The sequence below is a fragment of the Equus asinus genome, chromosome 11, assembly GCF_041296235.1.
Source record: "Equus asinus isolate D_3611 breed Donkey chromosome 11, EquAss-T2T_v2, whole genome shotgun sequence".
NCBI lineage: Eukaryota > Metazoa > Chordata > Mammalia > Perissodactyla > Equidae > Equus > Equus asinus.
The window spans coordinates 35,780,518-35,805,345 of NC_091800.1; positions in this window are offsets into that span (position 1 = coordinate 35,780,518).

Here is a 24,828-nt window from a genome sequence, read left to right on the forward strand (position 1 = left end):
AATTTATATAATTAATCCATAAAATTCTAAAAGAAATCTTAACTAGGAACCATCTTGCATTTATGTTATAATTACTTTAATACTAATTCTCAAGCTTCATTCATTATCAAGCACAAAATTGCAAACCTTCTTTCCTGATTTCCTCACTATTTTACCAATCAGAGGGCATTATGGCAGTCTTACCCTACTGAAGTTCAGAGTATTAAAAAATGAATATTTAAAATTAAAACATAGCTTGTCACACAGAATGAGCACCTGATGCCATTTACGAGGAACAGGTGGATGTTTAGTCAGGCATGTTTGATGTACCAGCAGGAATTATTTCAGTTAAATATCAATGTCATTGCCATTAGAGAAGACTGAAACAAGAGCAAAAGACACACACACACACACACACACACACACACACACACACACACACACGACATAGGAATTTAAGGCATCTGAACTGAACCAGATTTGCAGGAGGATCCAGTCAATTTCTCTGGATTACCTAACGTATGCAGAAGTAGCCTTGGAAATAGATTAAGAGAGTGTGACCTTTGTTGTTACACTGAAATGTGCAATTCCTGCAGATGCCATTGCTCTTTGGCATTTTTTCCTGGGTGAATGGAAGACAACATCTTTTTAGAGGTTCAGGAATAAAAATGACTAGGAAAAATATATGTCTTTGCACTTTGTATATAGTATCTCGAACTAATAAGTTAGAGCAGTTATTTTAATGGAAAAAAATATACACGATAAATATTTGGACTCATCACAAATGTAAATATTCTTAATTGGAGAGTGAGAGAGAGAAAATATGAATGGCCAATTTAAATATATTTTAATTTTAGAAATACTCCAAGATATTATGATCTGTAAATATGTATATGTGTTTTCACAACTATTATGGCAACTTAATGTAGGCAAAATGAAGGCATATTTTAGTACCAAAATACCACTCAACAACACAGTACATCAGCAACCATTCACACTGAATGATGTAGATAATTAATCTAATTTTCCCTCTGCTTCATTTTGTGTTCTATTAGTTTTCTTATTCAAACTTTCAAGTCACAAATCTAATTTAAAACCTCTTAACTAGTCTAAAGCATAATGTGTTCTATCTGCGTTCAGTGTCTAGCAGTGAGCAGCAAAGCTGGAATACTAATTTGCTTCAGAATGTGCAAAGCACTCAATAATCAAATAATAAAATCCTGGATCCAGCACTTCTTAATGACATGACCAAATGAGTCCAATGCCTTGAAATGTGAGCATAAGGTAAAAAAATAGAACAAAGAATAATAAAAGGATGTAAATGAAGAATAAGGAAAAATCATGCTAACCAGATGAATATAGTCAATATCCTGGGGTTTCTGTTCAAAATGGTCCCTATTCAAGATAACAAGACTTTAAAATTAGCAAGACAAGTTTTGATTAACATCTTTCCTTACTAGTGTTGCTGTTTTGGTATTCCCTTCTTTCTATATTTTCTCTCTTTCTGTGTGTCTATCAACAAATACACGGTTACAATTATTTAGATTTAATATTTGAAATTATTTTCTACAGTCTCTTTCTAAAAGCCTGTATTGCTTTTTTCATGGGAAAGGGGCTTTCTTTTATATATTACCATCCCCTTTGGTAAAATCAAGTTTATTTCGATATACTCTTGAATTCAAAGCAAATAAAAAAACCCACACATTTCATAAAATGAAGAAATAGGATATGTCAGAAAAATTAACCATGTACTGAGTGATTAAACTATTTTGTGTAAGAATGTCATTTCTATTTTGTTTAAATGTAATGCAATTTACTAGACCATAAAGAACTCCTTAGATGAAATGGCTGTTTTCCAGGCAATGCTACTCTGCTGCTGATTGCAATATATTCTGACATCTATGACAGTTTTATAATTCTTCTGTTCTGTGCTCTGAAGTGTCCTTCCTTTGCTGAAGGCTTTCTCTTGGGAAAAGGCACTAAAGTTTTGTGGACTGAAAGGACGGTAAACTGTTTGATGGGAAAACAATATCACCATGTGATGCAATCTTGTTGCTAATTTGTTTCACGTTAATGTAGAAAAGTATTTCAAAACACATTTCCATCAGGATTTAGAGGAGATTTTGTTAAAGATACGAACACTTTAGGTGAAATATAAGGAAGAAAATCATAAAAAAGATATAAAGATTCACCATATCTTTGATAGCCTCTTCTCTATAATGCCAAAGATGTTAAAACGAGGTATATTATATGAACTATGCTAAAAATATTATATATCAGATATTACAATAGATTCGAGAAAAGTAATTTTAATAAAGATCCCCTTAGACTAAACAACATAAACGTATGCTTTGGAAAGTAGTCTATCGTAAATAATGACAAAGATTTTCATTGCTTATAAAATTCTCTTAGAGCATTTCTAGTAAATAATATCTGAATAAATTTTTTTAGGAATCCATGAATTGCCTGTGATAAGTACTGTATTTCCATTTCAATAAGAAGAAATATAGCCAACAAGTTCCTATTGAGAATGTGTTGTATTCAATAACTGTAAGGAAACAAACAGAAGGGTGAAACGCGGCTATGATAGCCAAAGGATAGAATCAGGAGAGGAGAGTCTGCAGCGCTGTCGGTCAGGAAGCACAGCAACAGGAGCAAATGAGTGAGCGTGTGCGTCCTCCTGTGGAGATAAGTTATGGACACATTGGCATAGGCAAATACACAAATATTCTCGTCACCTTTGTGTATAGACCAATGGAAAAGATTTCAGTTGGATCAGTGTTTAATTTGAAGGGGGCCATCTCAAGTGAATTTTTTAAATTCACAGTTATTTAGTAAATATTCAATTTTATACTGAAGTAATGATACAGTAACTTTTAAGAACACAGAACATTAGATTGCTAACCTTTTCATTATAGAAGTATGAATTAATCTTAGAAAAAAGTTCGGAAATGAAGAGCCACCCTAATCAGTTATTTGAATCAGGAATTATTTGTCATGCAGAATAAATAGTCTGCATGAAGACCAGAATAAAGAGAAATACTAATATAATTGTCAATTTGTTTAATGACCTATAAGTTTCAAATTTTATATATACTATTGTACTTCAATTAGATGGAATATTTATATAAACAGATGTGGTTGTAGGTTGGCAATAAACTTACTTTCTCATAGGCAGCACATGTAAACCGGAAAGAAAAAAACATTTTACAGTGAAGTTACAAATATATAAATATTATAACTGATTGGATCTTCCTCTTTTTTGTACCTTTTTCAAATTAAAGCATTTTATCTTAGTTTTTTAGAGGACTGTAACACTGTCTAACACCAGCGGTTTTTGCAGCATTGACTAGTTTCAACCTCTAGGGTTGGAAAATTGTAGTAGAGTTATAGGCAATGAGTTGAGTAAAAATCCTTATAGAGTTAAAAGGTTGTTTGCTAAGTCCATAATTCTTTATGTTGTTTCTGGGTCTGTTTTAATTTCCTGTTTGTTTATTTGTTTTTCTTTGTTATGGATCACATTCTCCTACTTCTTTTGCATGTGCAGTAAGTTTTGATTAGATGCTGGACATTACGAATGTTACGGTTTCTAGTGTCTAGATTTTCTTTTAATGAGTGTGAGTTTTATTTCTTCAGTAATTTAAGTTAACATGAAAAAAAGCTTTATCCTGTTCAAAGCGTATTTTTGTTTTGTAACAGAGGGTCTAGAGCAGCCTTTACTCTAAAACGTGAGGCTTTTGGGGGTCTCTGCTGAATGTTGCAAGAGTTTAAACAAGGGTGCTCCGCTTATCAACACTTAACATTTGATCCAGCAATTCCACTTTTAGGTAATACCCAAGAGAAATAAAAACGTATGTCTGCAAAAAAATGTACATGGATGCTCATAACTGCTTTACTTACATTAGTCAAAATCCAGTAACAAAATTAATGTCCATCAATTAATGAGTAGATAAATTTTTGTATAACCATACAGTTGAATACTGAATAATAAAAGATAACTCTGTAGTGATAAACATAAGAATATAAATGAATTCCAAAAGGTGTTATGCTGAATGAAAGAAGACAGACACAAATTATACATACTGTATGACCTCTTTATATACAATTCTGGAAGAGGCAAAACTTACTTAGCATAACAGAAAACAGATTAGTGGATGTCTAGGGCTGAGATTTGGGGAAATTGACTAAGAAAGGACAGAAGGGGCTATTTTGGAGAATGAAAGTATGCTATATCAAGATTATGGTGGTAGTTATATGGGTGTATATATTTGTCTCAATTTTTAAAAAATAGACATTTAAGAACAAGTGCATCTTATTATGTGTGAGCCATATCTCAATAAAGTAAGTTTAGAAAGAAAAAAATATACACATTTGCACACTTTTGAACTTGAGTTAACTCACTTGTGAAGGCAGAGTAGCATGCTAGAAGAGCCCAGGATTTGAAATCATATATAAGAAGGCACAGTCAGCCCCCATGTCTGTAACACTGGACAAGTTAACCACTCTGAGTCTTAGTTACCTTATATATAAAATGCGGAATGATGGCATACATCTCAGATTGACTGTGAATAACAATTCCATGTGGAGCACTTCTCACATAAGATAAATGAAAAATATTAGCCCCTTTCTTCTGTGATATACATTCTGATTCTAGGGTATGATTTAAGTGCTATTGACTTAAGTGATAACTAATATGACACTGCGAATTACTCAGTCAAAATGATGTTTCTCTATAAGTGTAGAGCTATATTTAAAGTATATTTTAATGAGTATATTTAATATTTACATACATCAAAGCCAAGGTACAAAGACTTCCCAACTTTAATATGGTCTGTTTGATGTTGATCTTTCCAAAAGAACTAGCAGTGACCCAGAGAGCAAGCTGATTTCAGGAATTCAGCAGGTTAGGTAATGACTGCGAATTTATTTGCCAAATTTAAACTACCTTCTGGTTATTCATTCATGATTATAAGCAAATTGCATTTTATGTCCTAAAAATTACACATGAGAGTGCTTCCTAAAGAATTCTACTCTTCAAAACATGAAATTAAGTAGGAACAAAAATATAGACAAATATTTAGGCAAAAATATACACACATGAGAGTGTATTTTGGAAGCTCACAATGAAGTATTCATTAAAATCTGCAGTTGCTACAGTCTTTAATATTTGAATAAAGTTTAAGAAGTCATTTATTCTATATAAATTGCTAGATTTAGATTTTCATTTTCTTGGGCTATCCCATTTTCTAATAAAAATCATCACTGTGACTCATCTTGCATCATTAACTGACATCTAAAATTCATCTGCTGGTGCTATAATAAATAGCCTAGGGAAAGGCTATATGGGAGTGCATAGCACATTAAGTAAGTTTCCGAACACAGAGAACTAATAATTTTATACTTTCTTAGAGAACAAATTGTTTAAAAGAAATAAACAAGTTTAAAGGGAGATAATGAGAACTATATGTGGAAAAGAAATATACTATTGAATGCATTTCAACAACTTTATTATGCAACATTCCTTTCTCTTTACCCATGATCCCCTAAATTATTTCCCAGCACACTCTCTCCAAAGATGCAAAATAAAAAATAGACCTTCTAAATAAAATAAACACACATTTTCTTATTAGCCTCTCACAAATATGCAAAACGTATTGCAAATAAAAAAGCATTTTTCATCTCATATCTTTTGGGTTTTTTTTAAGGAGCCTTGTAAATAGCCACTGGACTAGGAGCAGAGTGAATAGAAGCTATCCAGGAGAGGTGAAGTAAAACTCTGCTATTTTCTTTCAAATGTGTATCAATGAACAAGGGAACACACTTTTTTAATATGGAAGGCATTATTAATACAATGAGGAAAATAAAATATTTCTACCACTAAAATGCTAAAACTATATAATATATACCAAGACCATTCTATGAATTGGTCACTATCCTAAGCACTTTGTATCCATTAAAATCTTCTATCTTTATTAGCTTCACGCAATTGGCAGTAATAATCCATGTTACAGGTGAGTTTCACGAGGTCATCAGAGAGTAAATGGTGGAGTTATAAATAAAGTCGAGGCAGCACCACCAGACTTTGTACTCTTAAGCTCAGGAATTATCGATACACTTTAATAACTAAAAAGAAAAATACCTAAATGAAATGTACTATTGTAGTTGAATAATCAAGCCTGATATTTCTTTATAAGGATTTGTGGAAAAATAAACATCTTTGAGTTTATTTATATAAAAATGTTTATAATGTATTATGTATCATGTATAGAATATAGAATATAAGGATATAAGTATAGAATATAAGCAAGAGACAGTAATTTAACCAATTTTTATAATATGTAATCGTTTAAATATAAAAATCTAGAAATCTTAGCCGCTATCACCACTCTTGTGTGTGTGTGTGTTCCTTCTTTGAAATCTTACAGTTGATTGGAGTGTAATGTTTACTAGAGAATAGAAAAGAATGATATAGACTACTGATTGAAAAAACTTGATAACAATGTTCAAGAAAGCAGTTCAAACCATTGTCATTTGACTATCTCCGATTGTCCTCTTGATACACCCCTGTGCGATTTGATTGATGAATAATACATTAGTTTTTAAGTATTTAAATCAGTTGCATTGTCTAGCTGTCTGTCATACTCCACATCAATCTGTCTTACATAGGGAAAAAATATGGTAGGAAAACACCGAAGGAAGTCCTTTGAAGTTTGAAAGCACCTTCAAAATGAATTTGTTAAATTTTACTTAGAATAATAAAATTTGTTTAAGTATGAATGTATTTGATATTCAACATTTTGAGACTATATAAAACAACACTTATTGATGAGAAACCATTTACTTAAGATGTTCATTGGTTCCTGTAGTAGAAACTTAGAAGGCAAAATATTAAACAGGAACTGAATCACTCATTTAAGGAAGTACTGTATCAGTGGATTCCCCATATCCTTGAAAGTAAATATATAAATATATATAAACATAAATATATATTCAATAACTTACTCTCCTGTTAATTTTAAGAAAATTTGACAATCATACACACACTTACATAAGTAGTTAATGTTTGTTTACTTATTTACTACTTATTCACATATTATTTATTACAAGAAATTGGCATACACAATTGAGCAGGGGAAGTGGCTAAACAAGTTCAAAGTGCACAGTGCAGGCTAACAGGAAGAGAAGATCACGAGCAGTCAGGAGCAACACAGTCACAGAAGAAGGCTGCTGTCCACAGTGGAGATGCAGCCTCTTTCCAAGGTACGCTTGAGCTCTGTTTTAAAGACTTCCAACTGATTTAGTTAGATCTCTCAAAGATAGTCTCCCTTCCAACTGATTAAGTCAAACAATCCCAGGATAATCCCCTACTTGAAAGTTAACTGATTAGGGAATACAATTACATCAAAATCTCTTCCCTTTTGCCATGTAATGTAACCTAGTCACAGCAGTAAAATCAATCATATCCTGCCCACACTCAAGTCAAGGGAATTGTAAAGAGCATGTACAAAAGAGGATGGGAATCTAGAGTGTCATCATAGAATTCTCTCCACTGGAGAATGCAAAGATGGTTTAATGTCAGAAAACCCATCAGTGTAATTATACTACTAGCCTAAAAGAGAAAAAAGCCCATAAATTTGTTTCATCACTTGATAATTTTTTGAATAAACAGAAACTTTCCTAACATGTCAGTTAGATAACGTCAATTGTTACTTAGAATACCAATGTAAGTAGAAGGAAAATTTGTAACTCTAAGTGTCATTTCTGTATAAATAGTTCAAAGAAATTCTCACATAAATCCATAATTGACTATAAACAGTGATGTTCACTGCAAATATTTTTTTTGGTGGTAGCAAGCAGTTGAAAGCTATATATTTATAAAACTACATAGAGGAATGATATCTGTAGCAAAGTACCTTTTGTACAATTAAAAATTCACTTATACAAAACATTACATATTTTATAAACATTTTTACAGATAAGAATAAATATTACATCATAACTGTCACAAACAAAGAGAGGGTAAGGAGACATTATCAGCAAATGTGATATGGTATCCTGGATGAGATTCTGGAACTGCAAAAGGATAGTGGGTAAAAACTAAGGAAATCTAAATAAGGGATGAGTATTAGTTTAAAATAATGCATAAATATTGCTTCAATAACTGTGACAAATATACTATACTAACGAAAGAGATTAATAATAGGGAAAACTGGGTATGGTGTATATGAGAACTCTATACTATCTTTGCAACTTTACTGTAAATCTATTTTGAAATAAAAAGTTATTAAAAAGTCAAAAAATACATCTTTATTATATCTATTTTTGAAATTAAAATAAGCAATCTTAATAGAAAGTATGCTTTGTAATATTAACATAACAGTAACACTAATATTTGACTACTCTAATTCTATAATGGTCTTAATTCTTTTGAATCAATATCTGCTCATGTGGATATTGGTATATTTACATCTCTAAGATATGGATATACTTAAATATATTTAATCCCATTTTCTAAATCGGAAACAGCAGATCTTAGAGACTGTGTGATTCACATAAGTTAAATAAATCTTCCTGAGTGAGATGCTGTGAATAGGTGGCAGGTGAGCAAAGATGTTGACTACCTTCCGGTACTAGGCCATCTGGGCTGAATCTGGAGCAGCAATGGTCAGCCTTGGCAGATTTCCCCAGTGTCATACCATTATTTTTGTTTAATGTGTGTTCCATGCTATGAAAAATGTTGGGGCCGGCTCCGTGGCAGAGTGGTTAAGTTCGCACACTCCGCTGCGGAGGCCCAGGGTTTGGATGCTGGGTGCCGGCATGGCACCGCTCTCAGGCCACGTTGCGGCGGCGTCCCACATCCCACAACTAGAAGGACATGCAGCTAAGATATACAACTGTGTACAGGGGGCGTTTGGGGAGATAAAGCAGAAAAAAAAAAAAGGGAGATTGGCAACAGTTGTTAGCCCAGGTGTCAATCTTTAAAAAAAAAAAAAAAGAAAAGAAAAATGTTGAGAAGAATTACACTCTATCAGTCTGCTTCATGTTCATATATAACATTAAAAATAAACCAAAAAAAAAAGGGCAATTGTTCCTTAAGTCAAATGTTTATATAGAGTACATCTATAATGTGATTGCATTGCAAAAATGTCTGTTGACATAAAATAGAAACACCTTTAAAAATGGTTTATGGTCGATATCCTTGGTGGTTGCATGGTATCTGAATCATCTCTCCGTGCTTCAGTAATTCCCTAAATTTGAAGCAAATATTGAATTCCACTCTACAAGCTGTATTCAGGCTACCAAGTTTCTTTTGTCGCTTTGGCTCCAGCATGAATGAAAACTTGTATAATCAGGTGCACCTGACAGAGAATCAGAAGCCAGTAATGTAATGATGTAACAACCACATACATTTTCTAGAATCAAGACCTGTATTTGCATTGCCTGGGGGCAAGCGTCAGGAGTGTCTGTTGGGTAAGGTATAGCATTTGTCACCAGAGAGGAAGGCAGTCCTGTTTTTAGTAACAAATGTTTCTGCAAGATGTGTAAGAGGGACTTTCACCGTTAGTCTCTCTTTTTACTAGGCTCTGGGTTGTCAAGAGAAGGGAGATAACAGATACAGTTGGAGATTGGAGGAGATATAATGCAGTGAAAGTCTCTCCCTTAGTATGGTGGAAGGTACGGAGTCAGTGCAACATCCGTTTCTTGCTTTCAGACCACCTGACAGTTTCCGCCTCTCCCATGCTCCCTTTGAAACCTAAAACACCACAGCAATTAGAGGCATCACATGCAATCTTTATCCTATCATTTTTTTTCTTCCATTATGAAAAATGTTGTTTTTTCTTTTATATGTATCTGAATGAGTTTTATAATGATGAAGACATGTTTTAATAATCAAATCCTTCAAGCTAGTGATGATTCAAATGCTGACTGTTTGATCTTGTCAGCTTTCCAGAATGCCTTAAAAAATGAACAGCACATTTTCAGATCATTATAGAGGAGATTTTAGGTTGATGGCATGATATTTTATCTTCAAATGGAGAAAATGCCCAAGAGTAAGCAATTTTCAAAATGTATAGCCCAACAAAGATAGGAACATATGAAAGAATTGTTACACTGAACTATGATGAATGGTTTCTAGCTTTTCTGATTAATGGACTGTTCAGAAAGATGTGCATCTGGGAGCATTGAGTTTAAAATTAAATGCGAGGAGTTCCTGAGTTCTAATTTCATATCTTCAAACAGTATGACTCTGTAATTTATGCAAGCTGTGATAGATTTTTTTAAGCAGCATTTAAGATGAGGAGCGTCAATTTCACAGGAGAATAATAGTGAATTTACTATGTGCTCATTACTTCATAGAGGCAACTGAAAAGGGAAAATGAAGTCAACTACTTGTTTGGCATCCTTTAAATAGAGCATTTGAAAATTTTGAATTTTTTGTCTAATATAAGTGTTCCTCATGTATAGGAAGTATTTCAACCTACTACATTGCAAAATCCTTGCCAAAAATCTCAAAATTTTGAATAATTACTTACTCTTTAAAACTTATTAACTGACTTTGATATTATTTGAATTTCACATTTTTAAAAATAAAGGCACACCACAACTAGAAGGACCTGCAACCAAGATATACAACTATGTTCTTGGGGTTTGGGAAGATAAAGCCGAAAAAAAAATAAATAAAGGCACATACAATCTTGTCTATTCACTTCCTATATATTTATCTGTGACAGCAAAAACAACAGTCAAGACATTACATTTTTAAATTGATGTCTTGGAAATCTTAAATTGTAATTTAAAAAATAAAAAAACTAAGATAAATATATGCTAAATTTTGTTTAAGAAGCTAGAAAGAGATTAAAATAATATGTAACAAATAGCTTTATGAGTAAACATAAAATTAATGGCATGAAAAGCAACAAGAGCTACAGAAGGAATCTATCATGAAATATATGAATACAAGATTCAGTCTTGGTAAAAAAATAAGACAATTAACTTCTTGACTAAATTTTGATTGCGACAAAGAACAATTTATTATTCAAAATGAAAAAAAAAGATAGCTCTGCAATATTGATGAAATTTCAAATAATGCTGTAGATATTGAGCTAAAGTAGTTTGTAGAATGTACTCAAACATCTGAGTAGGTCATATAATCAAATAAGAAAAATATGTTGAGAAGCCATACAGTCTTCCCGTACAAAACACAAATAAAGAGATAAAAAAATAAATAATGGAATACATATATACAGACATTAAAATGTTCAGGTTGTTTAATATAGTTTTATGAAAAAATCATTAAATTTCTTAAACACTAGAAATGATATTTAATAATTTAATAGAAAAAATAATCCACTCATGATCGCATTTTTTAAAAAACATAATAAGTAGTTTCCAGAAAAGTGGTGGTATTAGCTGCAGCTTTTTACTTTCTGCAAATGCTGACCTAAAATCAGACAGAGCAATTAAGTAGCAAAACCTGAAATCATAAGCAGTGTTTGCACTGAAGTAGGTGTCACGCTGTCTAAAGTAACCCGCCGAAAGAGCACGTTGGGAACAAATCAACAGCTACAAGACACCTCTGTGTTATCCATGTAAGAACAAAGGAGATCAGAGGGAGGTAAGAGAGGGCCTGCCAGACCAGAAGACAGGGGACCTCGAACTAGTGAGTAGAGAGTGATTCTGCTTATTCCAATGGCATCTGAGAGCCAAGTTTGCAATGAGGACTAATGGAGCAGAAGCAGTCTAGCTCCTATAATCTCTTGAAACCGAGTTGCCACAGCTCTGTTCCAGCACAGGAACCCAAGGGAAGGAGAAAGTATTGGGCAGTAAACAAAAATCAGGTATGAAAAGGAAAAAAGAAACAAAGGAAAGAGAAAGACCAGAAAAAATAGTGGAGTTGGATAATAGAGCCAGGGAATTTGAAAAGCCAAGGCACTATATTTTGGAACATTGTAGTGAAAAATGACAGAAGAAGGCACTCTGTGAAATCAGAATAGTGACCCTGAAAATGTTTCATTCATAGCAATCCAGAAAACTAATTTCACAAAAAAATGAGCAACATAAAAGTACTGAGGTCAAATCCCATAAAGTGTTTTTATAACAAAAATTAGAACAGAATTGCTTTATTTAAGCCTCAAATTTATTTTGTGTTTCTTTTGGACAGTTTGTTCATACAAATAGGATTTTTATAGATATAAAGCTAAAAATAAATGAAGAATAGATTTTTTTACAGGTCTTTGTAGTAACTTCTGAGTCATGGTAAAATATAAATATGCATCAAAGAAAAATGAATTGTTCCTATGGCAGCCACTTGAATTGGCAGAAGAGTATGCATTGGCTTTGAATTTGTAACTGATTATTGCCAGAAAGGTGATATTGAAATATCAATAAGCTCAATCATTGCATTTCATTTCTAATTTGCACAGTCAGGTATGATCCCAAGTAAAAAGTCTTTAAAAATTATATTACCTCCCATGAGAACAATCCAGTTGCTTCATCCTTGTATTAGAGGAATTCCTTAGTTATAAATACCTGCTGAAGAAGGTCAGTAGGATTGACTTTCTGCTAAGCTTTTCTGTCCAGTTTAGGAAGTTGCGACACGCTTGGGTCTGTTTCTCTGGCCTAACTATGTTTTTTTCTTAATCAATTCTTTGTGAAAGGGAAAAGAAACACTGCATGAAGCATGTGGTTCGTTTCAATGTTTTAAATGCATATTGGTTCATTACATTTTGTCTTTTCCCTGTTAGAAGGGTAAAAACAGTGCACATATTCAGTACCTATACTTTATTTTAAATCTATTGCCTATGTGTAATTTTCTGGAGGGAAGAAATATTTATTATAAAACAGCCAAGTTGTTCTTTTCATACGATACAAACTATATGTGCTACTGGTAACATTATTACAAATCCCTTCCATTCAAGCTAAGCAGAAATACGTTGTAAAGGAAATTCATGTATTTACATTATTAACTCTGCCTTATAATATTCAAAGGCAATGACACGAAAGCAAAAAACATTTTAGTTGTTAATCACAGGGAGATTTTCTGTTATATTTAGACTAAAAAAAATCTTCGAAGATAAAGTATTTTGTGAAAACCCAAAAACTTAGACAATAAAGCATTATGCATGATTCAACCATACTTCTGATAAAAGCTAAATGAATGGAAGTGTATATAACCTCTGGTCCATCCCAAAGCATGAACTATTGTTAGAATTATGTAAAGAGAAATGGCTATGTAACTGGTATTCTGATTTTTGTTTTCTTTTGTTAACTATAAGCCCATTATAACACTTTGAAAAGAGGTACGAAGCCAAAATTTTTCTGATACTTTTATATATATTAAGATTTTCGTTCTCATTATTAAATATATCTCAGAAACAATCTTCAAGTAGAGATTTAGGTCATCTTCAACAACTCAAATACTGAATCTTTTGCAAATGAGGATTCATAGAGAAACTGGGTGGGATTGCCTTTCAGTCCAGGACATTTACAATGAAAGATCAAATGTTGGGTTAAATCCCATTAACTACTGAGGTGGAACCACACTTTGATTAGCTCTCTCCTCTTCTACCAGGAGAAAGCTGAAACTGATTTTTCAGAATCTCGGGTAGCTGAATGAAGTTATGCCAATTAGAGGTAATTATATGAAATATGGATGACAGAAATTAAACAGAAAACACCTCTGTCCCTAACTAATTGCCTCGAGGATCTCAAGGTAGGTTTGGAAGCATTTAACTGTTTGAGAGATGCCATCACCAGCCACCCTGAAGCAGACCAAGCCCCAGCACAAGAGCAGCGCCTACGAACTTTGCCTCATTTTTAGTGCTAAGATCGCCTCTCCAGGAGGCGCTTAGCCTGCAGTGTATGTGGAACCACGTTTTCCAACTGAGCCTGCACAAGAGAATGCCCATTTCTCCCTTTCGAATATTCATTCTCCGTCCAAAATAAATGGTCCCTGCTTTCCCATGCTCAGAGACAGCCATTTTCCTTGGAAAAGATTCCATGTGGCCTCCTATTTGCTGCAGATACATTCTACTTTGTGTGACAGCTACTTCTGGTCGAGGGTCTAATTTTAACTTGCCGGGAGGCGAACCAACTTTTGGTTCAGCAACACCTCCTTGTTTATGGCAGTTGACACACAAATCCACAAAATAAGTATTTATAGCAGCTAGACACTCCATCCACATGCGTTGCAGGTGTGAGGCAGTTTGGGCAGTGGCATGGTGGGCGGAACAGCAGTAGCTCCCTGAGCTCTGGCTAACAAGTCCAGAGAAGGGATCTTGAAAACAAATATCCAATGCCCCCCGCCTTACTTCTAACCGACCCCTTCAAAAGGTTGTATAGTTGCTTTATTTAACCCTCCATAGTTTAGAACCCAAAGACTTTTTTCCTTATATTAAACTTTGACCAACATAACCACCATTTCTTAATATTGCATTTATGAGGTGTAAAGAACTAGATTTTCTTCAGTCAGCATTTCTTTTATATTTATGTATGAACAGTATTACATATTACATGAACAGTATAATATAACATACAGCTTATTATTTGATAATGTTCTGGGAGGGGTATTTGATTTTGTTTTAGAAAAATATAGATTTACCAAAAAGGAAATTTGTAATTTTTGTTGCTGAGCTTCAACTGGGTTCTGTCTGAAGCACTTAAGATCAGTTTCACACTAACCTGGCTCAGGAAAAAGGTAACCGTAAGAACAGTAACAAATAATTGTGTAACTCTTTACATTTGACAAGTAATTGTCCAAAGTTTAATTTTTCCAAACATTCGAAAATCAAAAACCAGAGACAGAAAATATTATTTAGGGTCACCATTCAAGGTAGGCAAAAAGTTTGAACAGGTATACATAAAAGAAGACATGCAAACAGCCAATGCGTGCATGAAGTGCACGAAGACGTTCTCAACATCACTTGTCAGTTGGAAAATACACATTATAATCCTCAGGAGCTACCACTACACATCCACAAGAATGGCTAAAATTGAAAACACTGGCAAAACCAAATGTTGTTACCAAAATAACACAACTGAGAATCTCAAACACTGTTGGTGGGAACATAAAAATTGTATACTCACTTTGGAAAAAGGTCTGAATTCTTTCATATCTTTAAAATTTGCCTTTGTTGTCTGATTGAAAAATTTTTAAATAACATTTTGGAAAAAATAAGGATAAAGAGAACAATTGTAAATTAATTAGAAGTTGAAACTTTAGAATTAGATAAGGAGTTTAAAATAATTGTGGTTATATGTGTGGGAAATTAGATCACTGGATGGAGAATTTAAGCAGGGTATTACAAACTTGAGGGAAAAACCAAATGGAAATACTAACAATGAAAAATGCATAACTGAAATTAAACTTCATAAAATGGATCCAATGGTAGATTAAACACATAAAACAGAGAAGGAATAACGTGGAGGATAGAACAGGTGAAAATATCCAAATTTGGAGAGTAAAGTATAGAAAATACAGAATTGGGTGCCAGTCCGGTGGTGAAGGGGTTAAGTGCACACATTCCGCTTTGGCGGCCTGGGGTTCACTGTTCAGATCCTGGGTGCGGACATGGCACCACTTGGCCAGTCATGCTGTGGTAGGTGTCCCACATATAAAATAGAGGAAGATGGGCATGGATGTTAGCTCAGGGCCAGTCTACCTCAGGAAAAAAGAGGAGGATTGGTAGATGTTAGCTCAGGGCTAATCTTCCTCAGAAAAAAAAAGAAAAGAAAATGCAGACTCATGGTTAACTAAGAGACATTTGGGACACTGTACAAATGCGTGTAATATACAGCTAAAACGAGAAAGGAGAGAATGCAGCAAATTTCACCTATCCTCATTTTTTTCATCCACAAAATAGATACAACACTACATGTTTACCAATTTTAGAGAAGATGTATGGAAATAACTAAGCTTAGTGAACACTGAATAAAAAATAGTGCTTTTTAGAATGGTAATTAATGATACTAAAATTGTCATTAACAACCATTATTATGAGCTGAATATAATTTCCTATTAATAGCATGTTTTGATGTTTTAAACATACGCCTTATATAACTCTATCTTTCTATTTCTATATATTATTGACATTAGGGGCCATAATTTATGTCTCCTTATATACCTAAAACTTTGGAAGATGTTCTATACCATGCAAAATCTGAATAAATATTAGTGTAATTCTTAGGCATGAAATATCAAAGATGAACATATGTATACTCTGTGCACCAGCAATTTCTATCCCAGGTAAATACCCAAGGAGTGAACACAAGTGTTTATAGCAGCACTATTCCTAATAGCAGCACAACTGAAAACAAATCCAAATGTTCATTAGTATATTGATAAGTAAATAGAGAATTAAATTGCAGTGTATTGAAAAATTGAATACTAAACAGCGATGAAAATTAAGTACAGCTAGAGCTAACAAATGGACATATTACCCCAAAATAATATTTAGGTTATGAAAGAACTAATACATACAATGTGATTTTACTTATATAAAATTCAAAAATAGGCTGGAATAATCTATCTTTAAGTCATTATAGTCATTTCATTTTCTTCTTTTTTTTTTTGCTGAGGAAGATTCGCCCTGAGCTAACATCTGTTGCCAGTCTTCCTCCTTTTGTTTTATGTGAGCTGCCACCACGGTGAGGCCACTAACAGACCAAATGGTGTGCTTCTGTGCCTGGGAACCAAATTCATGCTGCCAAAGTGGAGTATGATGAACTTTAACTGCTATTCCATCAGGGCTGGCCCTAGTGGTTTCCTTCTAGATTTGTGACTATGACAGATTTAAATGAGAGTATTTTGCAGTACTGTTAATGCTCTACTTTTTATTCCTATTTTGATTAAACAAGTTCATTCTAAATGTCATCATTCATTGATCTGTACACTTAACATATACTGTTTGTATGTTATATTTCAATAAAACTTTACTACAACAATTTTAGCATAGTGTAAACTTTTTACAGATATGAAATGGTAGTGACATAAAAAAACTACATAATATTTATTTCCTTAATCTTTACTTTGCACAATAGTTAACTAATGTAGCTCTAATTGGTAAGCTAATTAGTATATCATATCTATTATTAACTTCTATACAGGGTGTATTTGTGAGAAATCTTGATATAATAACAAGCATATACATGCATATGTGTATATATATATATATATATATATATATATATATATAGAAAGAGAGAGAAAAGGAGAGAGACAGAGAGAGAGGAAGAAACCTTGGATATAATGTAAGAGGCAATGATGAAAAATGAGAAAGGTAAACCGGTTTGTGGCCCCCAGGACTAGAGAAACAATACAGTAGCAGGTTATCATAGGCCCCCGACCCAACCAAAGAAGTAACCCACACCCACTGTTCCTCTATTCCTAACTCAGCAACAGAGGGAGGCTCAAGTAGGCTCATTCCTCCCCTCCATCAAGCTGGATCCCCCTCAGCAGCGTTAGACAAGCCCAGCACCATAGGTAAGGAAGATTGATTGGAAGACATGCTAACAATAAGCAGCCAGGGAAAGCACCATAATTCCCCATTGGATCCAACATTCTGCTTCCCTCAACATCCCCCTCCTCATGGCAGACTGATCTAGAGCAGCGGGTGAAAACATCAAGACTCTTTCAATAACAAGTGACCCATAAACATTGGGACAGCCAGTGGGCAACAGCAAAAGGAACCCTAAAATAATTGGCTTTGCCCAAGGAGCCTCTTTGTCTCCATTAGTGTGAGATGTCTTCCCTTCACCAGGAGGTGCAAGGGTGGGTAGGCAACACTGGCAAAGAGAGCTCCATCATAATCAGTGGCCTGGCCCAAGAAGTTCTTTGTCTCTATGGCTTGAGATGTCTGCCTCCACTGAAAGGCATGAGGGTGGCCAGGCAACATTGGCAAGAGAGAACCCAGCACAAAAAGTGACATAGTCTAGGAAGTCTCTTTGTCCCACTATACCTGAGATATCACACCCCATCCAGAGACAACTACTTGCCGAAAGGCATCTGTAGGGGCATTACTCCACAAGTGCCAGGCCAGGAAAGCCACTTTATTGCCATAAACCTAAGATTCTACTTCCCCAACAGAGGAACCTCAGTGGCCCAGCCTGGAGAAACCCATTTTATCCCTCAGGCAGCACCTGCAGGGACCAAAGGGAGTTATCAGAACCAGACAAACCAAACCAACCAAAATAACACTGTAAAGGCTCTGAAAATTAAACTGTCATTAGAACTATAGCCCGTAATAGTAGGCCAAAACCTGCATACTAAACCTAAACAGTGTGATTGCTTGCCAAAATAAAATACTTAAACAAGACCTAGTAGATGACAAAATGTACAAGATACAATAAAAAAAATCACCCATCATACCAAGAAGAAAGAAAATTAAAATATGAATTAAAAAAGACCATCAACTGACATGAATGAGATGAATCAGATGGTAGAATTATCTGACAAGGATTTTAAAGCAAATATCCTAAAACTGTTTCAATAATGAATTACAAATTCTACTGCAACAAATGAGAAGAAAAGAAAATTGAACAAAGAAATTGGAGTCATGAAAATATAGAACTGGAAAATATAATAACATAAAAATTTCTCAATGGATGTACTCAATGTATAATGGAGATGACAGAGAGTAGAAGTGGTGAATTTGAGATCAATGGAATTTACCCAATCTGAACTGCATAGACAAAATAGACTGAAAAAGATGAACAGAACCTCGGGGGCCTTTGGGCAATAATAAAAGATCCAACATTATATCATTTTAGTCCCAGGAGAAGAGAAAGAAGGTAGAACTGAAAGAGGATTAGAATAATGGCTGAAAAACTCTCAAATTTGGCAAAAGCTACAATCCTACATATTCAAGAAGCAGAGTGAAACCCAAACAGAATAAATACAAAGAAATCCACACCATTAAACATTTGAAAATGAAAGGGGAAGAAATTATCTTGAAAGCAGCCAGAGAGAAATGACACATTACCCATAAGAGGAAATACCAATTCAAATGACAGCAGATTTCTCATCTGAAACCTTAGTGGCAAGAAGGAAGTGGCACAACATTTTTCAGGTGCTGAAAAAACATTTCTGTCAATAGTGAAGGCTATATTTGGCAAAACTATCCTTCAGGAATGAAAAGGAAATAAAGACATTCTCAGACAAGGAAAACTGAAAACATTTGTCACTAGCAGACCTACCCTTAAAGATTGGAAAGTAGTTCCAATTAAAGAAGAAAATCTTTTAAACAGAAAAGATATGATAAAAAAGAAACAATTGTGGAGAGTTAGGATGGAAGAAAGAAGAATAGGAAGACCTTCAATATAGATACTTATAATAGCTTATCTTTTTTATCAAGCTTATTATAAATCATATCTTTAATTGAATAAAATATAGCACCATTTGATACTCAACACAGTGATATATAACCGTGGTGATGGTAAATAGATCTAAATTAGTAATAATTACTAGGATTAGTCAAATGCTCTCTTTTGACCATTCACGTTAAGAATAGAAACCTGGTCTCCCTTTATGCCCCTTGCTCCCCTCACTTTACAATATGATTGCCTTAAATATCTCCTCCCCATCTACGTAAGGCCCCATTAGACAGCGTTATAATTTTTGCTTCAACCATCAAACATAATTTAGAAAACATAAGAGGAAAAAGAACACCTATTTTGCTTGCCCATATTTTGTTTATTGTTTTCTTTTTCATTCTTGATGTTTCAAGATTCCTTCTTTTAGCATTTCTTTTCTGCTTAGAAAACTTTCTTTAACCCATCATTTATGGTAGGTGTGCTGGAAATAAATTCTTTTAGTTTTCCTTTGTGTGAGAACATCTTGATTTCCACTTCATTCCTGAAGGGTCTGTTCCCTGGGTATGATCCAGGTGGCAGTGCTTTTCTTGTGGCACATGAAAAATATTATTATTTGTTTATTACTTCTGGCATCCATGGTTTCTGATGAAGAATATACTCTTCAAATTGTCTTTCCCCTAAGTGAGAATCATTTTTCTTTGGCTGTTCTCAAGATATATTCTTTATCTGTAGTTTTCAGAAATTATGACGTATCTTGGTGTGGATTTATTTGGTATTATGCTGTTTGAAAGTAACTCAACTTCATGTAGCTACAGGTTTACGTATCTTGTAAAATTTGGAGAGTTTTTAGTCATTATTTCTTCTACTACTTTTACAACTCCTCCTTCTTTTACCTCTCTTTTAAGGACTTCAATTACATGATTATTAAATCTTTTTTTATTGTCCTGCAAGTCCTTGAGTCTTTGTTCACTTGTTTTCATTCTATTTCCTCTGTTCTTCACAGTGCATGATCTCTCCTGTTCCGTCTTCAAGTTCACTGGTTTTTGTTGTTGCTGCTGTTCTTGGCTATATCACTTCCATTCTGCTGTTAAGCTCATCCCTGATCTTTTTATTTCGATTATTGCACTTTTCTATTGTTGTAATATTTACATTGAACTTTTCTTTATATATTCGATTTCTTTGAAGAGGCTCTCTGTAGTTTCATTTCTTTCAGTCATGTCCATAATTGCTCATTGAAGAGTTTTTATAGTGGCTATTTTAAAATCTTAGATATTTCTAATATCTCTGTCATCTCAGTGTTGTTATCAATTGAATCTCTATTTTTTAAGTTAAATTCGAGATATTCCTAGTTCTTGGTATGATGACTGATTTTCAATTGAAGACTGAACATTTTTGTGTTGTATTATTAGACTCTGGATCTTACTTAAATTTTTTGTTGTAACTAGTCTTTTCTGATGCTGTTCTGGCAAGGGAGCACATTGCCTTTTTACTGCTAAATGGTGGGAGAAGTTCAGATTACCCACCAAATCTCTACTGATACTAGGGGTGAGAAAAAGTAGGTTCCTTGTTAATGCTGGGCTAAGGTAAGGCAGGAGTCATGACCACCTAGGCCCTTGGGATATGTTGCACTTTTTCAATGCCCCTGTAGGCTTCTCATTTTCCAGATTTTCTGAGTTTTTTAGCAAGCCTCTTGTTTGCCCCAACTAGTATTTCCACCTCAAGCAGCTGTGATGCTAAACAATTCTCACTGAATGTTTTCTATGAACATCCTGGGGGTAGGGTTTCTTGGTGAGAGAGCCCTGATGCCAACATAGACAAACTCTGTGAATGCTACTTTTTCAGGAAATATCCATGCAGGTGAAACAGTGACAATCTCTGGCGATGCGGCTCTTTGAGAAGCTCCAAAGCCTTTCTGCCCTCTCTAAGGGCTGTTAGGCTGCTGGTTTTGACAGCTATCATTGTTGCAAGGCTGCTGAATTCAAGATTGCAATACGATCGGGGAAAGGGAGATGGGAATAGCACAAGTTAAAACACCACAAACTTGTTTTCACTGTGATTTTCATCATTTCTATTAAATAATCACTCTTTCAACTAAACTTTGGTTAATTTATAGAGTTCTGAAAAAGTTCATTTTGACAATATTTGCCAGAGTTCTGACTGTTTTTATGGAGAAGTATATTTTCTAAGGCCTGTACTCCACCATCCCAAAGGGTTTCCAAGGTTATTGTTTTAAACCACCAAGTTTTGGGAACATTTTTTTGCAGCAATAGATAACCATAAAACCTATAGATGGTGGGGAGAAAGCAGGAAAATGAAGCACAATGCATTTTAAAGCCCACATATATTAATATGATTTAGGAAAAAATGTCTTGTGCAATCTGTCATCTTTCTTTGGATTGTGATCACTGAGTATTGGTTTAATATTTTGCGGACTCTGCAAACTATTTTCTTTCTTTCTTTATCTTTTTTGGTCATTATACTTTATTAGTCAAGACTCAACACCATACAATTAGCATGGCATTTATAAAAAAATGCTTCTTTTATTATTATGAAATGAAGAAATGCTCTCTTGTTGATTAAATTTTTGTTTTTATTCTGCTTTTCCCCTTAGGCCACTACCAATGTCAAATTTGTTTTAACCAAGAGGCATGACTATAATGTATCATCATGAAACATACGAGGGTATAAATTATTTCAAAAATGTTATTAAAAGCTCATGTAAAATTTAAATATTTATATTTAAAGCATAGCTGTATAACATATGTAGCATTATCTTCACTAATTTATTAAGTTTGCTTGTTTGACATAAAACTCTAAAAATGACTAATGATAGAAATAAAAATTTACTATTCAACAATTGTACAAATATATAAATAGTCTAGTTTACAAACATTATAGATGATAATCTATTTGTTGCTTTGTTAGTTTGTTTCCATATAGTAGTGAATTGGTATGCTTCTTTTGAGATGGAAAGCATCCAAATTCTAGGAGGTAAATCAACTAATGTTAAGCTTTTCAGCATATCACAACTTTTATTTTAAGGAGAAGATTTATATATATTTTCTTGCCAGTAAGGTTGTTTTCTGCAGATAAGTAGAACTGAAAACCAGATTTCAAGTGCTTGTTTGTATTTCAATCATTTATAACAATAATCTATGTCTATCATTGCAGGATACAATAAAGGTAAGGGCTGATTGGGATATTTACAATTTTTATTCATATGAACAGTTATCTAGGCTTATAAATTATTAAATTTCTATCATGTAAACATTGTTGAATCCACAGGTGAACTGTTGAAACACAGAATGCTATATACACTCATATTAGATGGAGTGAAAAATTTATAGACATTTCTGGAAAAACACACATAATGGACCCTGACCCTGTGACTATTTGACCAATGCCATTCTCCAAAGTACTAAATTTCAAAATGGATTACATCACATAAGTGGAAAGTGACAAAGGTCTTCTACATAAAGTTTATATGTACTTGAACTCACCAATAATTTAAATGATTTTTTTTGCTGTTATTAAAAAATGTAGACACTGTTTCATGATTTTAACATGCTAACTGATTGCTTTCCATGTATTTCAGGCATTTGTTAGTTCCTGGGTCGGGGGAGGGGATTATTTTAAAAGATAAGCATTTTCAAGTGCATCATCCCTTTATAGTAACTGAGCTTTGCAAATCCTAAAGAATAAAATTGTACCAGATTTGATTTTAGGGTATCTCAAGAATAAAGACATGAAACTTATCTATTACCATATTTTAAACTGCATTCCGTGGGCTCAAAAATATTACTTTCTTAACCACTTCCTGTTTTCTCTGCAGTTTTGTTCTGCGGAAATATAAATATACTCTCTCTGTACTCCATACATGGAGTCTTCTTCATGGTGTCTTCTCTCACTAAAGTGGGAAACTGCTGCTCGTGATGGTGATGGTAACACTGAGAGAGGCCATGTTGGGAGAGCATCAGGATAACTTCTAATAGGTTTCAACTGAAGGGTCATGCTGGGGATTTCAGGTTTAACTAGTTTACTACATAAAAAGTTAGAGATAATGTCCAAGGGCATTTCTAAACGTTATCTTTTCGGTTGTTCCTAAATTTTATGAAGAAAAATATTTCTAATCAAAGGTTTCATTTATTGCTCTAGCTTTTCTTTTTCATTTGAAGCATTTATCTCAAAGTCCGGCAATTATTTTTCACCAAAATAAAAACAGAACACCATCTTGCTATTTTCACACCTTCTCCTTTTTTTAGATGCTTCAAGTTATCTAGTTTTTAATCATTATCTAAAGTATTCAAAACATAGTAATACTATATCTGTGATGATAAACCAAAATTTCTCAAACCTCCATAGCTGTCCTTGATATAGCTTATAGCTTGGTTCTAAAAGATGTTACCTTTGTTAGCAAAAAGAAGTAGGGACAGGAAAGTCCGCCATTTTATGTTACACTTGATAGCGGGCAATGCAGTACAACAGGTCTCCAGATTGGATATTAGGAATTACAGGTTACTGTTTCAACACTTCCACAGACTTCTTTCCTATTAGAATCTTGTCCAAATTATGGGATCTAGAATTTGTTCCTTTATTTGACAAATAATTAGCTGCTTCCTTATAGCTTTACATTGTATCTAATTGCAGTCATAAGAAAAGTATGAACGCAGGACTGAGAATTGATTGAAGTCCTTCTACAGTTATAGGGTATTTTTGCTATTCTTTCCTCAAAGCAGCTGTTTTTAAGGGATGAGAATTTCAGTTTACTGACAATGCTGCTGAGGTATTTTCAATGCCCTGACCACAGTTTGAAAAACTTCTATCAGATAGCTTAATCTGCAGGGATAAATCAATTTTCCCATCTAAATCGATAACATTTCAATCCTCCTCCCATCCGTGAGAGAAGAAAGATAATATTGATACCAATGGTACGTACATTTGAAAAAGGGAAAGTGTAGAAATTTAGTTGGTGAATTTTAGATAGTGTCAAGATTTTCACACATTGGATTAAAGGAAAATAATATGAGAAATGGAAAAATGCATGAATAACAATTTAAATGTCAGTGTAAAATCATTAAATGCATAAAGTATATGTAACTATTTGGGAATATGGAAGTAGATCAATTAGAAACTGTATTTAGAAAGTAAATATGTGGGAGTCTATGATAACTACTGAAGAAAATGCTACTTTGGTTTGAAAGTTTGATTTAAATACTTTATTGAATAAACTCATACATTAAACATTTTAAAAAATATTCAGTGTGAAAAATATATCTATACAAACTATCATTGGTGAATAACAGAATTTTTTAATATAACTATCTTGAAGACAGGGCCAAGAAACTTAGAGTCTAGCAAATCAAGTCCAAAATGTTAAATAAATATATGCAGCATTGTTAAATAAGTGTTAACAGAAATGTTGTAAGTATATGCCTCTTTTAAGGCATTATTTTCTCCTGATTTAATCTCAGATTCCAATATCTATGCCTTTGATAAAGTAAGAAGCAGGGAAATGCTGGGGTGGAAAGTGAGGTTTCA